This window comes from Mercenaria mercenaria, chromosome 4, assembly GCF_021730395.1.
Source record: "Mercenaria mercenaria strain notata chromosome 4, MADL_Memer_1, whole genome shotgun sequence".
Taxonomy (NCBI): domain Eukaryota; kingdom Metazoa; phylum Mollusca; class Bivalvia; order Venerida; family Veneridae; genus Mercenaria; species Mercenaria mercenaria.
The window spans coordinates 83815245-83827021 of NC_069364.1; the positions used below are offsets into that span (position 1 = coordinate 83815245).

General features: G+C 36.1%; 1 long non-coding RNA gene across 1 annotated transcript; it reads right to left on the bottom strand.

Moving 5' to 3' along the window:
* Positions 1 to 2193: 2193 nt before the first annotated feature.
* On the bottom strand, positions 2194 to 5249 carry LOC123553545 (uncharacterized). Its single transcript, XR_006686778.2, has 2 exons — positions 5070 to 5249; positions 2194 to 3380 (listed from the first exon to the last, which is right to left on the bottom strand). It is a non-coding gene; the product is annotated as an uncharacterized LOC123553545 (long non-coding RNA).
* Between the last annotated feature and the right edge of the window lie 6528 nt (positions 5250 to 11777).

Below are 11777 nucleotides of genomic sequence, written 5' to 3' on the forward strand. Positions count from 1 at the left end.
CGCACATTAAAGGTAAACTAGTTTTTTTTTTTTGTTGTTATCGTTTTTGAAATTTTCATAGTGTTTAATGCATTGCGTCTGCATGAGCATATTGGCAGGTTTTTGATAAATGTATCTACCCACACATGGCAAATGTTTCAAGTTTTCTCACGCGGAACTTAACATTTTTTCTAGTCAAAGTAAACAACATTTAATTTTGGCAAAGGCAAATTCAAACTGCGTAAATTGCTAATTAGTATTTCTGTATTCAGATCTGGATATAGATTGATATATTTTATTGCATCCATTACTAAGGTCTTCGGTATCGCGTTAGCAATGCTACATTTAGTGTAACGTTTTTCTTACTCGAGATAATGGATGACTAATTTTTATTCTCCCACTGCTCTGTTTTATTGCATGTCATTGAAACTTGAATAGCAGTCAGGCGGGTGATCTTTTGTGCAAACAGATTTAGACATGCCCAAATTGAGAATACCGAGGTTCAATGTGGGTATTTTTGTAGAAATCGAGCTCTCGGTTGTTGCCGTAGAAACTTGCATGCACAATAGAATCTCATTTCTGTCTGAGTATCGCGACTAGGGTTTTGTGGCAAAATGTTTCGCCTGAAGTGGTGCTTTAAATTTAAAACATTCAAACATCCAGTTTGTAGATTTAGTGCCAATTAAATATAAATCATTGCCTAAACTTTTTGTAATAGCAGCAAATATTTATACTGTGCTTACTTATTTTAAACCTAAGGCATATAGTACTGTTAATACAGATAAACCAGTTAATTTTATGTTTATATAAACTATATGTAGAAAATGTTCATATTTTCAAATCTGAAACTCGGATCTAGTATACCTTTGAGATATGGTCTGTAGCTTGTATCCGCTCGTATCTTTGTATGTTCGAAACCCCGCACGAGGTGTCTATTTTTCATTGTGAGGAAACCACCAGGTTGGCTTTGTGAACAATTTATGGCTTTATTTAGGTATCAGTTCATGCCTAAAGTTATGTCCGAAGGAGACATGCGGGGTCTTCCTCCAAACATTAAACACTGTTAAAAGCTGGACAGTTCTTTTGAGACATAAATAAAATCTGAAAAGTAGATCCCTCGGAAGCACCGAGAACAAGGCAAACTGAAAATTGCAGACTCGGTTTGATCGAGTCTGTTCATGAGCAATAATGGAAAATGCAACGCTGCCCACGCCCCCTAGCACCGGCTTAAGCAGTATTCAATCTTCAAATCTAAATGAGTTGAAATCAATGATCCCGAAGGACCAGAAAATATAACAACACTGAGATGAAGTCGGGCGACTTTTTACGGCCGCCACACAGCACTTAATACCCGCTGTTGTGAGTAAATAAAATCTGAAAAGTAGATCCCTCGGAAGCACCGAGAACAAGGCAACACGTATTTGTAACACAATTGATGATTTTTACTAAACCTCTAAAACGTTTTAGGGTTTACCTACATAATTATTTTCCATGGCATTAAAACACTTGCTTTACTTTCATTTTTCGCTTGTTTCTACTTAAGTTTGTCACATAGGCAGACAGAATTTTTGGTTCTTGTGAGACATATCTATGCGAAATGTCTTCTACATGTATAGAAAACTTCAACCAAACGGATGCACAATATACACATATATGTAATCAAGATCATATGACATTACAAATTCAGTTAAAATGTACGAAATTTAAAACGATTCACAATATATGTTCGACATCAATTGATATGTCCGTACTCCCTATATAAGCTTAGGTGCACCATAAACCAGTTTAAGCTCCCCAGTGGTGTTTTTGCCACTGACCGTTCCAAGGCGGTGCCCCACTATGTTCCTTTGTTTGTTCGTTTCGTCTTATGTGTTGGCTTTGTGTGCGTGTGTGTTGTTCGTTTTGTCCTTATGTGTTGGGTGTGTATGTGTGTGTGGTGCACGCGTCTGCGTGCTGGGGGTTTCGTTTTGAGGAGGCTACGTTTTTGGTGCGTGGCATTCCCTGTTTGATATTTTTCTTTGTTTTCTAAGCTCCCCAGTAGTGGTTTTGCCACTGACCGTTCGAAAGTGGTGCCCCACTGTGTTCCTTTATTTGTTTATTTTGTCCTTATGTGTGCGCGCGCGCACGTGCGTGTGTGTGTGTGTGTGTGTGTGTGTTGGTCGTGTGCGCATCTGCGTGCTGGGTTTACGTTTGGGGAGGCTGAATTTTTAGAACGTGGCTTTCCCTGTTGGATATTCATCCTTGTTTTTCTTGTTCACTTTTACACTGTAGGTTACAATAATCTAGATGCCACGGATCATGTGAACTGCAAAGAAGATAAGTATGATATACAGAAATGAAACATTGTCAGTATGACCAGTTTTGTAAGCAATGTATAATTTAGAAAGAAGAAAAATATACATGGATGTATCGCTCGAATGTGTTGCCACCGCCCGTACAGTGCCCACTGTGTTCCTTTATATGTTCGTGTGTCCTCGCTGACAGTTTGTGTCGAATTTGAAATGTACACACAGGCGTATAGACGTATGCCCAGATACGCGCCTGTATTTTCATCAATGATTTTAAACTTATTCTTCGTGATATTACTGGCCGGTTGATAACAGTATTTAGATTCTTTACAAATACAACTGTCTGGAACATCAATCTAAATCCGAGACATATGTAACATTATGTTTTGTTATATTGTTGTATATTTGCAAATCAATTGGGGGTAATGTGATGAAAACTAGGCCTTTGGGATGGATAATTTATTTTGAAAAACGATTATAGATAAAGGGCATCGGAAAGAAATTTAAAAAGAATTAAATATACAAAGATTTGCATAGTCGTATTAGTTTTGTGTCAAACCGTCTGCATAGACTAAAAATTAGAAAAGACATTTTCTAGTTTAATTACACTGTTGTAGTAATCATGCTGTTACGTTCCGACATTTAGTTAAAACCGGCCAAAGGTCGGAACTCGTTCCAGTCTGGGTCCTCTGTCTCAAAAATATCCTCTTCACGTTCTGTCACCTTCATTAGTAGTCTGTATAGGCGAGATCCCATCTTCTTGAAGATCACGTCTCCGCAACTCTTCTTGTCACACGCTATTTGGGAAGGGCTATTGCTACAGAAATTGGCCTTCTTCAACGCACTGACTAGGCATTCATAATATTGAACCTGGTTGCCCTTAAGGTACCAGTTGCACTTGTGTGGATCCCCTTCATAGGATGTTTTAAATGCATTATTTCCGCCACATTCAATATTGAGGGAGCGCATGGATCGGGTTTCTCTTTTCTCGTGCCACTTGCACTGAGCATTTTTGTACTCAAATTTTCCTTTTGCCGTTCCTTTTCCACTGACAACAGCAAAGACAACAGCAAAAGATACGAACATTTGGAACAGGAAGGTCATGGCGAAATGCTGAAATACAGATATTGAATCATTTTTTTTATTTATTTGCAGACAGCTATACCTAAAAATGCTAAAATAATCAAAGATTTAGCTTAGTCGAATGTATCGTAAAAATATCTTACATCTTATTAAAATGGTCATGATTTTAGCATGTTTTACTGATTTGTTTAAGCTTTGCATTAAAATATAATAGCGATATCTCGGATAATGTTTCTAGTCAGGTCATTAGAATGTATGTGATAATTCCAAACGTATATCAATATAATGCTTAAATATTACGTTAATAAAATAGTAAAAATAAGTGGAAATAAGAGGCTTTTTGGAACCTCTATGAATTCTTTTAACCCTTTGGACACCGTGCACTGATTTTATATACTCTCGCAAAGCATATTTATGTTTTTGACCACCACAAAATTCAGATTTAAGTATTAATGACTAAAGTTTGCAAGTGCTTTTGTGAGCCACCGGGCGCACACAACTTTACTGTGAACATTTACATTTCGCAATTTACCAGTTAATGTATTTAAAACCTATAAAGAAAGCTTATACAAAGCGCTATACATGTGCGGGTTTCCTCACTTTCTAAAAATTAATCAATTTAAACTTCTGTAGAAAAAGTTTACACTACCCTTGTTGACTTATTCTAGACTTTTGACCATTACCCGCTTCTAAGTATAGGTTAAAGGATTCACATAGCCTGCGGATTTTATGAATTGTCTAGCCATCTTATAGACAACACGATCCGATGCAACTTCAATTACGAACACATTACTGATCAAAACAAACGGCGTTGAACCCAAAACAAACAAACAAATCATACCTTCTTGTAACGTTTAGTCTAAATGTCCTTTCTTGCAAGTCGTATTTACAAAACAATGAGACTCAGTATAACATTAAAAAGATATGCCAAAGAAAGACTTAAAAGTATAAAGTGAGATTGGAATAATTAAGTATTCAGAATGCCAAACGAAGTGATAAAAGTCAGGGCATTAATTCGTACTGATGAGAAACAAATAAGACAAAATGTACTCAAAGGTGATATTAATCAAATATTAAAGGCAAGAAAAGAAACGACCCTATAAAAAAAATGTACTTTTTGTTAATTAAAATAACAACACATTTTTATTTTTTGTCGCAACTTAATATTGTTATTCCCTTTTAATGACCCCACTGTACCTTATAAATTTGATACACTCTGAAGAGTGTTTTATGAAAATGAGAGCATATTTGAATTATACCTGTCAATTATGCATTCACCAAAAACCCTTTTGATCATAACAAAATTTGTTAAACTGAACAGATATGGATATTTGTCAGTAGTGGTCTAAATCCACACTCTCTTGTGTTAGAAGTTAGACGCTTATATATTTGTGTCTCACATCAGTCAGTTATTAAATCTCCTAATAATGTTATTATCTAACCCGTAGAGATCACTTTCGAGAATGATGCGAGTAAACATGTTAGAGGAAGGTTGTCTATCTCGTCAGAAATATTTTAAAACTAAAAATAGGGAGAACAACAACAACAACAAAAAAGACAGAAAAAAGAAAAAACAACAACAAACAAACGAAATGTGGAACCGTAAATGTAATGAACAATATTTCACAATAATAAATTAATTTAGGATTAGTGACAGTGAAGTCATCGGGGGTATTTAAAGTTTAGTCTTTGTATGTATACAGATAAAATTTTACTTACGTTTGCTGTACCGAGCTTGTCTTTGTTCTATTGAACCGGGCGATAGACTAAAGTAGTATCAGATTGAACATGGAGGTTAATTAGATGGTAATTAACGGTCATTCAGGATCCTGTTAGATCGTATCTATTCAAGTGCTCATTGTATGATGCTATCTTTAAAAGTTGAATCCTTATCATTGCTTGTCACATTTATCTCAAATACTTTAGAATTAATAAACAACTCACAAGTCCTTGATAAACTCAAGAGCTTTGTTTGTTTTGAATAGCATTGCTTTTGTCATTTTCAAGATTATTTTAGTACATTAACCGTAAGACAATACAAGACCGTATTCTTCAACAGTATTTACTTGTTTGCTGCAAATTAATGACAACTTTTCAATATAAAACGGATTAAGACAATAAAAAATATATACTTCTGCTAAATCCTAAACGAGAACGTTCACTCCGACCGGAGTTCAAACTCATGACCTCTGATTCGTAATCTTGTCCTTTCAAGTACGCTAAACTTTGATACAGACGCGATACGGAATTCGCTGGTATACAAAAATACTCCTCTCATTTTTCCCAAATCTTTGATTGGAGAAAATGTTTCCAAATTCCATGTTCTATTCTTATCATCAATATAAAATTCATGTACGTCAAGTCTGTGCTTATGACTACCATTGAACAGAGACTACATTGCTCTAAATACTAGTTTCATTTTCAGATTAAAAGTTCTCATTCTGTTGTAACCTCCTGTGAATAAGACCACTATGTTTGGACTTCCAAAGACTGGACTGTTTTTAGATTTCCAAAGAATGGTCTTTACCCCGACTTCATCTCAGTGTTGTTATATTTTCTGGTCCTTCGGGATCATTGATTTCAACTCATTTAGATTTGAAGATTGAATACTGCTTAAGCCGGTGCTAGGGGGCGTGGGCAGTTTTGCTTTTTCCATTACTACCATGAACAGACTCAATCAAACCGAGTCTGCAATTTTCACTATTTGCCTTGTTCTCGGTGCTTCCGAGGGATCTACTTTCCAGATTTATTTACTTCACAACAGCGGGTGTTAAGTGCTGTGTGGCGGCCGTAAAAAGTCGCCCCGACTTCATCTCAGTGTTGTTATATTTTCTGGTCCTTCGGGATCATTGATTTCAACTCATTTAGATTTGAAGATTGAATACTGCTTAAGCCGGTGCTAGGGGGCGTGGGCAGTGTTGCTTTTTCCATTACTGCCCATGAACAGACTCGATCAAACCGAGTCTGCAATTTTCACTATTTGCCTTGTTCTCGGTGCTTCCGAGGGATCTACTTTCCAGATTTATTTATATCGTTAGGACTACCGGTACATTTTTATGCAATCTCGCCAGACATACGACACAGAAAATGACGTCAGACGACCTTCAGCTTTTTCCGAAAGTAAAGAAAACGAAAGTAGATCTAAATAGACTAAAGTCGCATTTGCATTGGTCTATAGTCAGTGGTCAAGCGCATGGGTTACACCGTCTAAGTGTATGCGAGTGGACTTTTCTTTTTTTTTTTTTGATAATTGAGAGTCAATTTTCAGCACTTTCTAACGATTTGAAAACACCTGGACTTAGTACGACATATCAGCTTTTTATTTGAACTCGGAAAAAAAAAAACACAACTCCCACAGGTGTGCGTAACGAAGAGATGTTTTAGGGAGATTTTTAGAACTTCGTCAAATCGTTCAAAAGATCCTTTTTGATGTTGTCTGAAAGTGTCATTATATGCTTCTGATGTAAGATATTTCCGTATTTGAGAGCTGCAGACATAGACATTTCAGAAATAGTTTTAAAATGAATTTCGTCTAATAAATGTTGATTCTACGGAAGCGTGAAAGGGCCATCAGACGCTAATACGTTACGGTAGCGGGAAGGATAAATAGATTTGATTATATTAATGTATTTTCAATTAATTATTGCTTAGAAAATAAGTAGCGGTTTTCGTATCATGGAGTCCATTTAACAGCTATGCAATGGAATTCTGTTTAAGCCGGTACTAGTGGGCGTGAGGGGTGTTGCACATTCCTTTACCTCACGTGGAAAGACTAAATCAAACCGAGCCTGCCGTTAGTTTGCTTTGTTGCATTATGTGGGACCAAACAATCCTCATATAGATTTTATCAAGTGAACCTTGCATTTTGATTTCAAAATTTAAAAGTTAAATGTAAAGTGCTTACTGCTAGGTATTATTTATGTTGATTAGCGCTTTAATGTTTGGAAAATCTCTCAGGTTTTAGTTCAGCTATGGAAATGTGAAGTAAGATTACCTATACATTTGTACTATATATCGTACTCATAAAGTACCAACTTCTTTTCATAATGATTTATGCTATATTTTTGTTAAACATGTTGCCATCTATTAATAAGTTACATTTAAACTTTCGAAGTTCTTCTGAAGATATGTCCGTCACATGTAGATGTATGCACATACCGGAAATTAACACAGTATATGTAAGAGGAGTTATAAAGTGCTATATTTATGTTATATATGTTGCAATCTATTAATAATTTGCATCTGAAATTTCGAAGTTTATCTGAAGATATGTCCGTCACATGTAGGTGTATGCACATACCGGAAATTAACACAGCATATGAAAGAGCAGTTATAAAGTTATCAACAATTACATTCTCATTGACAAATATGGATGCCAAGGTGTAAAACAAATTGTTTGTTTCCGGTATCCTGACCTACCCTATTTTTTTGGGCCGACTCTGAATGTATTTATGGCCTTGGAGAATATTTTTTGTCAACTTTTTAACAAAAAGTTGCAAAACTGCACTTTTTATGTCTTAAACATGGTCAGTGATTTTAGAAATCAACTTATTGATGCTCTAAAGGCATAACCCCCCTATTTGTATTTATTTTTGACACAAAAATAATTTCCGAAATGACTCAATTGAAAAATTAAAAACACAAATCCAAAACAAAGTCCGATCTACCTACCCTAATTTGTTTGAGCATGTTACCGGAAACAAAGAATTTATTTTAGGCCTAATTAGATAATATGAAAAATAAATCCGAACACTCCTTTAAGCACACTTAAGGCTATATGCATTCTTTTTCTATTATTCTATTTACAGACCATATTATATATTGTTCTGTTCTACTACTGATATACTACAGCATAAATGTTTGCTTTGAATATCAGAAGTAAGATTTTTAGCAAGTTCTGGCAGACTGCATTTAGTGTTTTACAATCTTTGTCTTAAAGTGTTGTGGTGTCTAGATTCAGAATATATATAGAATTTCTAACCAAATATATATATATACATATTTCTAAAACAAACTGGACGACATTTAAGTGAAAAGGGGTTAAACTACAAACATGTGTATCTGAAAGTCAGAACGAGAAACAAACAGTCATAGAAGATTCGTAAAACAAGAAATTGAATGTATTCTCAACGTTACTGCAGATTGGTGGTGTACTTGATGGCGAAATTCATAAACAGTGCTTCTTGAACTGCTTTATCATGTAATGCATGCATTTGAATAAAGAAATGGTACTAATAGTCCTTTCAATTGATTATATTTTAGATAACTGCGCAATTATTTGTTTAATTAAAATGTAAAAATATCACCAAGTCGTAATTGTTCAGAGTTTGGCTTTGATCATAAAGGAGATTATAAGTCAACAATAAAAGTTTTATGTTGGAATTAGTTTAAGGTTCTGCCTTTATTTCAAGTACTAATAAATTTGATAAATGTTGAAGTATTTTTTTTATCTTTTTTAGCTCACCTGTCACGTAGTGACAGAGTGAGCTTTTGTGATCACCCTTCGTCCGTCGTCCGTCCGTCCACAATTTCTTGTGAACAAGATAGAGACCACATTTTGTAAGCAATTTTGATCAAACTTGTACAAAACTTGTAGTGGCATGATATCTCAGTTCCTTTCGAAAACTGGCCGGATCCCATCATGGGTTCTAGAGTTATTGCCCCTTAAAGGGCCAGAATTTGCTATTTTTGTGCATCAACAATTTCTTGTCTGCACGATAGTGGTTTCATTTATGAATTTATTTTAACCAAACTTGCATACAACTTGTATCACCATAAGATCTTGGTTCCTTTCTTGAACCGGCCAGGTCCAATTATGGGTTCCAGAGTTATGGCCCCTGAAAGGGCCAGAATTAGCTATTTTGACCTTGTCTGCAAATAGCAGCTTCATTTATGACTTGATTTTTACCAAACTTGCACAACACTTGTATCACCGTGAGATCTTGGTTCCTTTCTTGAACTGGCCAGATTCCATCATGGGTTATAGAGTTATGGCCCCTGAAATGGCCAGAATTAGCTATTTTGACCTTGTCTGCACAATAGCAGCTTCATTTATGATTTGATTTTAACCAAACTTGCACACAATTTGTATCACCATAAGATCTTGGTTCCTTTCTTCAACTGGCCAGATTCCATTATGGGTTCTAGAGTTATGGCCCCTGAAAGGGCCAAAATTAGCTATTTTGACCGTGTCTGGACAATAGCAGCGTCATTTATGATTAGAATTTAATTAAACTTGCAGAAAACTTGTGTCACCATAAGATCTCGGTTCTTTCTTGAACTGACCAGATCCTATAACGGGTTATAGAGTTATGGCCCCTGAAAGGGCCAAAAAGAGCTTTTTTGACCTTGTCTGCACAATAGCAGCTTCATTTATGATTTGATTTTAACCAAACTTGCACACAACTTGTATCGAACCAAGATGTTGATTCCTTTCTTGAATTGGTTAGATTCCTTTATGAGTTCCAGAGTTATGGCCCCTGAAAGGGCCAAAATTAGCTATTTTGACCTTGTCTGCACATTAGCAGCTTCATTTATGATTTGAATTTAATCCAACTTGCACAAAACTTGTGTCACCATAAGGTCTGGGCTTTTTCTTGAACCGGCCAGATACCATTATGGGTTCCAGAGTTACGGCCCCTGAAAGGGCCAAAATTAGCTATTTTGACCTTTTTGGCATAATAGCAGCTTCATTTAATATTTGATTTTAACCAAATTTGCACACAACTTGTATCACCATAAGATCTTGATTCCTTTTTATACGCCTGAAGGGACATATTGTTATCGCCTTGGTGTCTGTCAGTCTGTATGTCTGTTGGTTAGCAATTTTCCTTCTGCTCTGTAAATGTTGAACCCCTTGAAGGATTTCAAAGAAACCTGACACAAATGTTCACCTCATCGAAACAATATGCAGAGCGCATTTGGATGGCTCACTTCAAGGTCAAGGTCACACTTAGGGGTCAAAGGTCATATGACTTTGTTTTGTGTGTATATTGCTCTGCATTTGCCTCGATTGGAGTGCTCTTGTTTTTTTTAGGCAGATCCTTCTTTTGTTGACCTACAATAATTTTTTTCAGTTACTTCCCTTTTATGTTACTATAAATAGCTTATTAAGTAACTTTATTATTATTGGCCGTAGGGAAAAACCGAGACCACTTTTCTGTGGTACAACATGGATGGTACCTCCAATTTTTAGGTGTATTTTGACATATCTGTACCTTGTAAGAATTGTTTATTTCTTTTTGGTTAAATTCCGCCCTTTGTTGTTTCTGTCCTTTGGGCTTCATCAGTCAAAATTTTGCTCGATGTAATCCTTCGGGCATGAAACTACTGGCCTGATTTGAAAAAAATATTATTTGAAGTAACTTTAAGATAATTTCAACTATATTTTCTCATAATTCTTTTGATTGATCTTGATTATGATTTTTTGACCTTCTTGTCCTTAAGTGCAATGATAACAGGTGAGCGATATAGGGCCATTTTGGCCCTCTCGTTTTTTTTTTTGTTTTTTGTTTTTTTTGGTTGGGATTAACGTCGCACCGACACATTTTAGGTCATATGGCAACTTTCCAGCTTTGATGATGGAGGAAGATCCCCGGTGCCCCTCCGTGCATTATCTCATCACGAGCGGGCACCTTGATAGAACCACCGACCTTCCGTAAGCCAGCTGGATGGCTTCCTCACATGAAGAATTCAACGCCCCGTGTGAGGCTCGAACCCACATCGATGAGGGGCAAGTGATTTGAAGTCAGCGACCTTAACCACTAGGCCACGGAGGCCCCTATTTTTTCTTATCTGGACAGGAACACTTTTGGTTGACCACAGTACAGTGAAACTGTAAATTATTCAATAAACAATGTATAATTGGGCTATATGTACCGCACAGTATTTTGTTGTATTTTTTTATTATTATTAGCAATATGTAAATAAACGATCTTTAAGACCCTTGTTAAAACAGAATATATGAGAAGCAAAATCAGTAGTTGGTTTGATGGCAAAGTAGCTTAGTGATCATTCTGTAGAGATAGATTTGGAGGCTCGAACCTTGCATCCCTCTACTATTGTTTTCTTTTTAGCTCACCTGTCACATAGTGACAAGGTGAGCTTTTGTGATCACCTTCGTCCGTCGTCTGTCAACAGTTTCCTGTCTGCACGATAGTGGTTTCATTTCTGATTTTATTTTAACCATACTTGCTCACAACTTGTATCACCATAAGATCTCGGTTCCTTTCTTGAACTGGCCAGATCCCATTATGAGTTCCAGAGTTATGGCCCCTGAAAGGGACAAAATTAGCTATTTTGATCAAACTTGCACACAACTTGTATCACCATAAGATCTTGATTCCTTTCTTGAACTGGCCAGATTCCATCATGGGTTCCAGAGTTATGGCCCCTTCATTTATGATTTTATTTTAACCAAATTTGCAC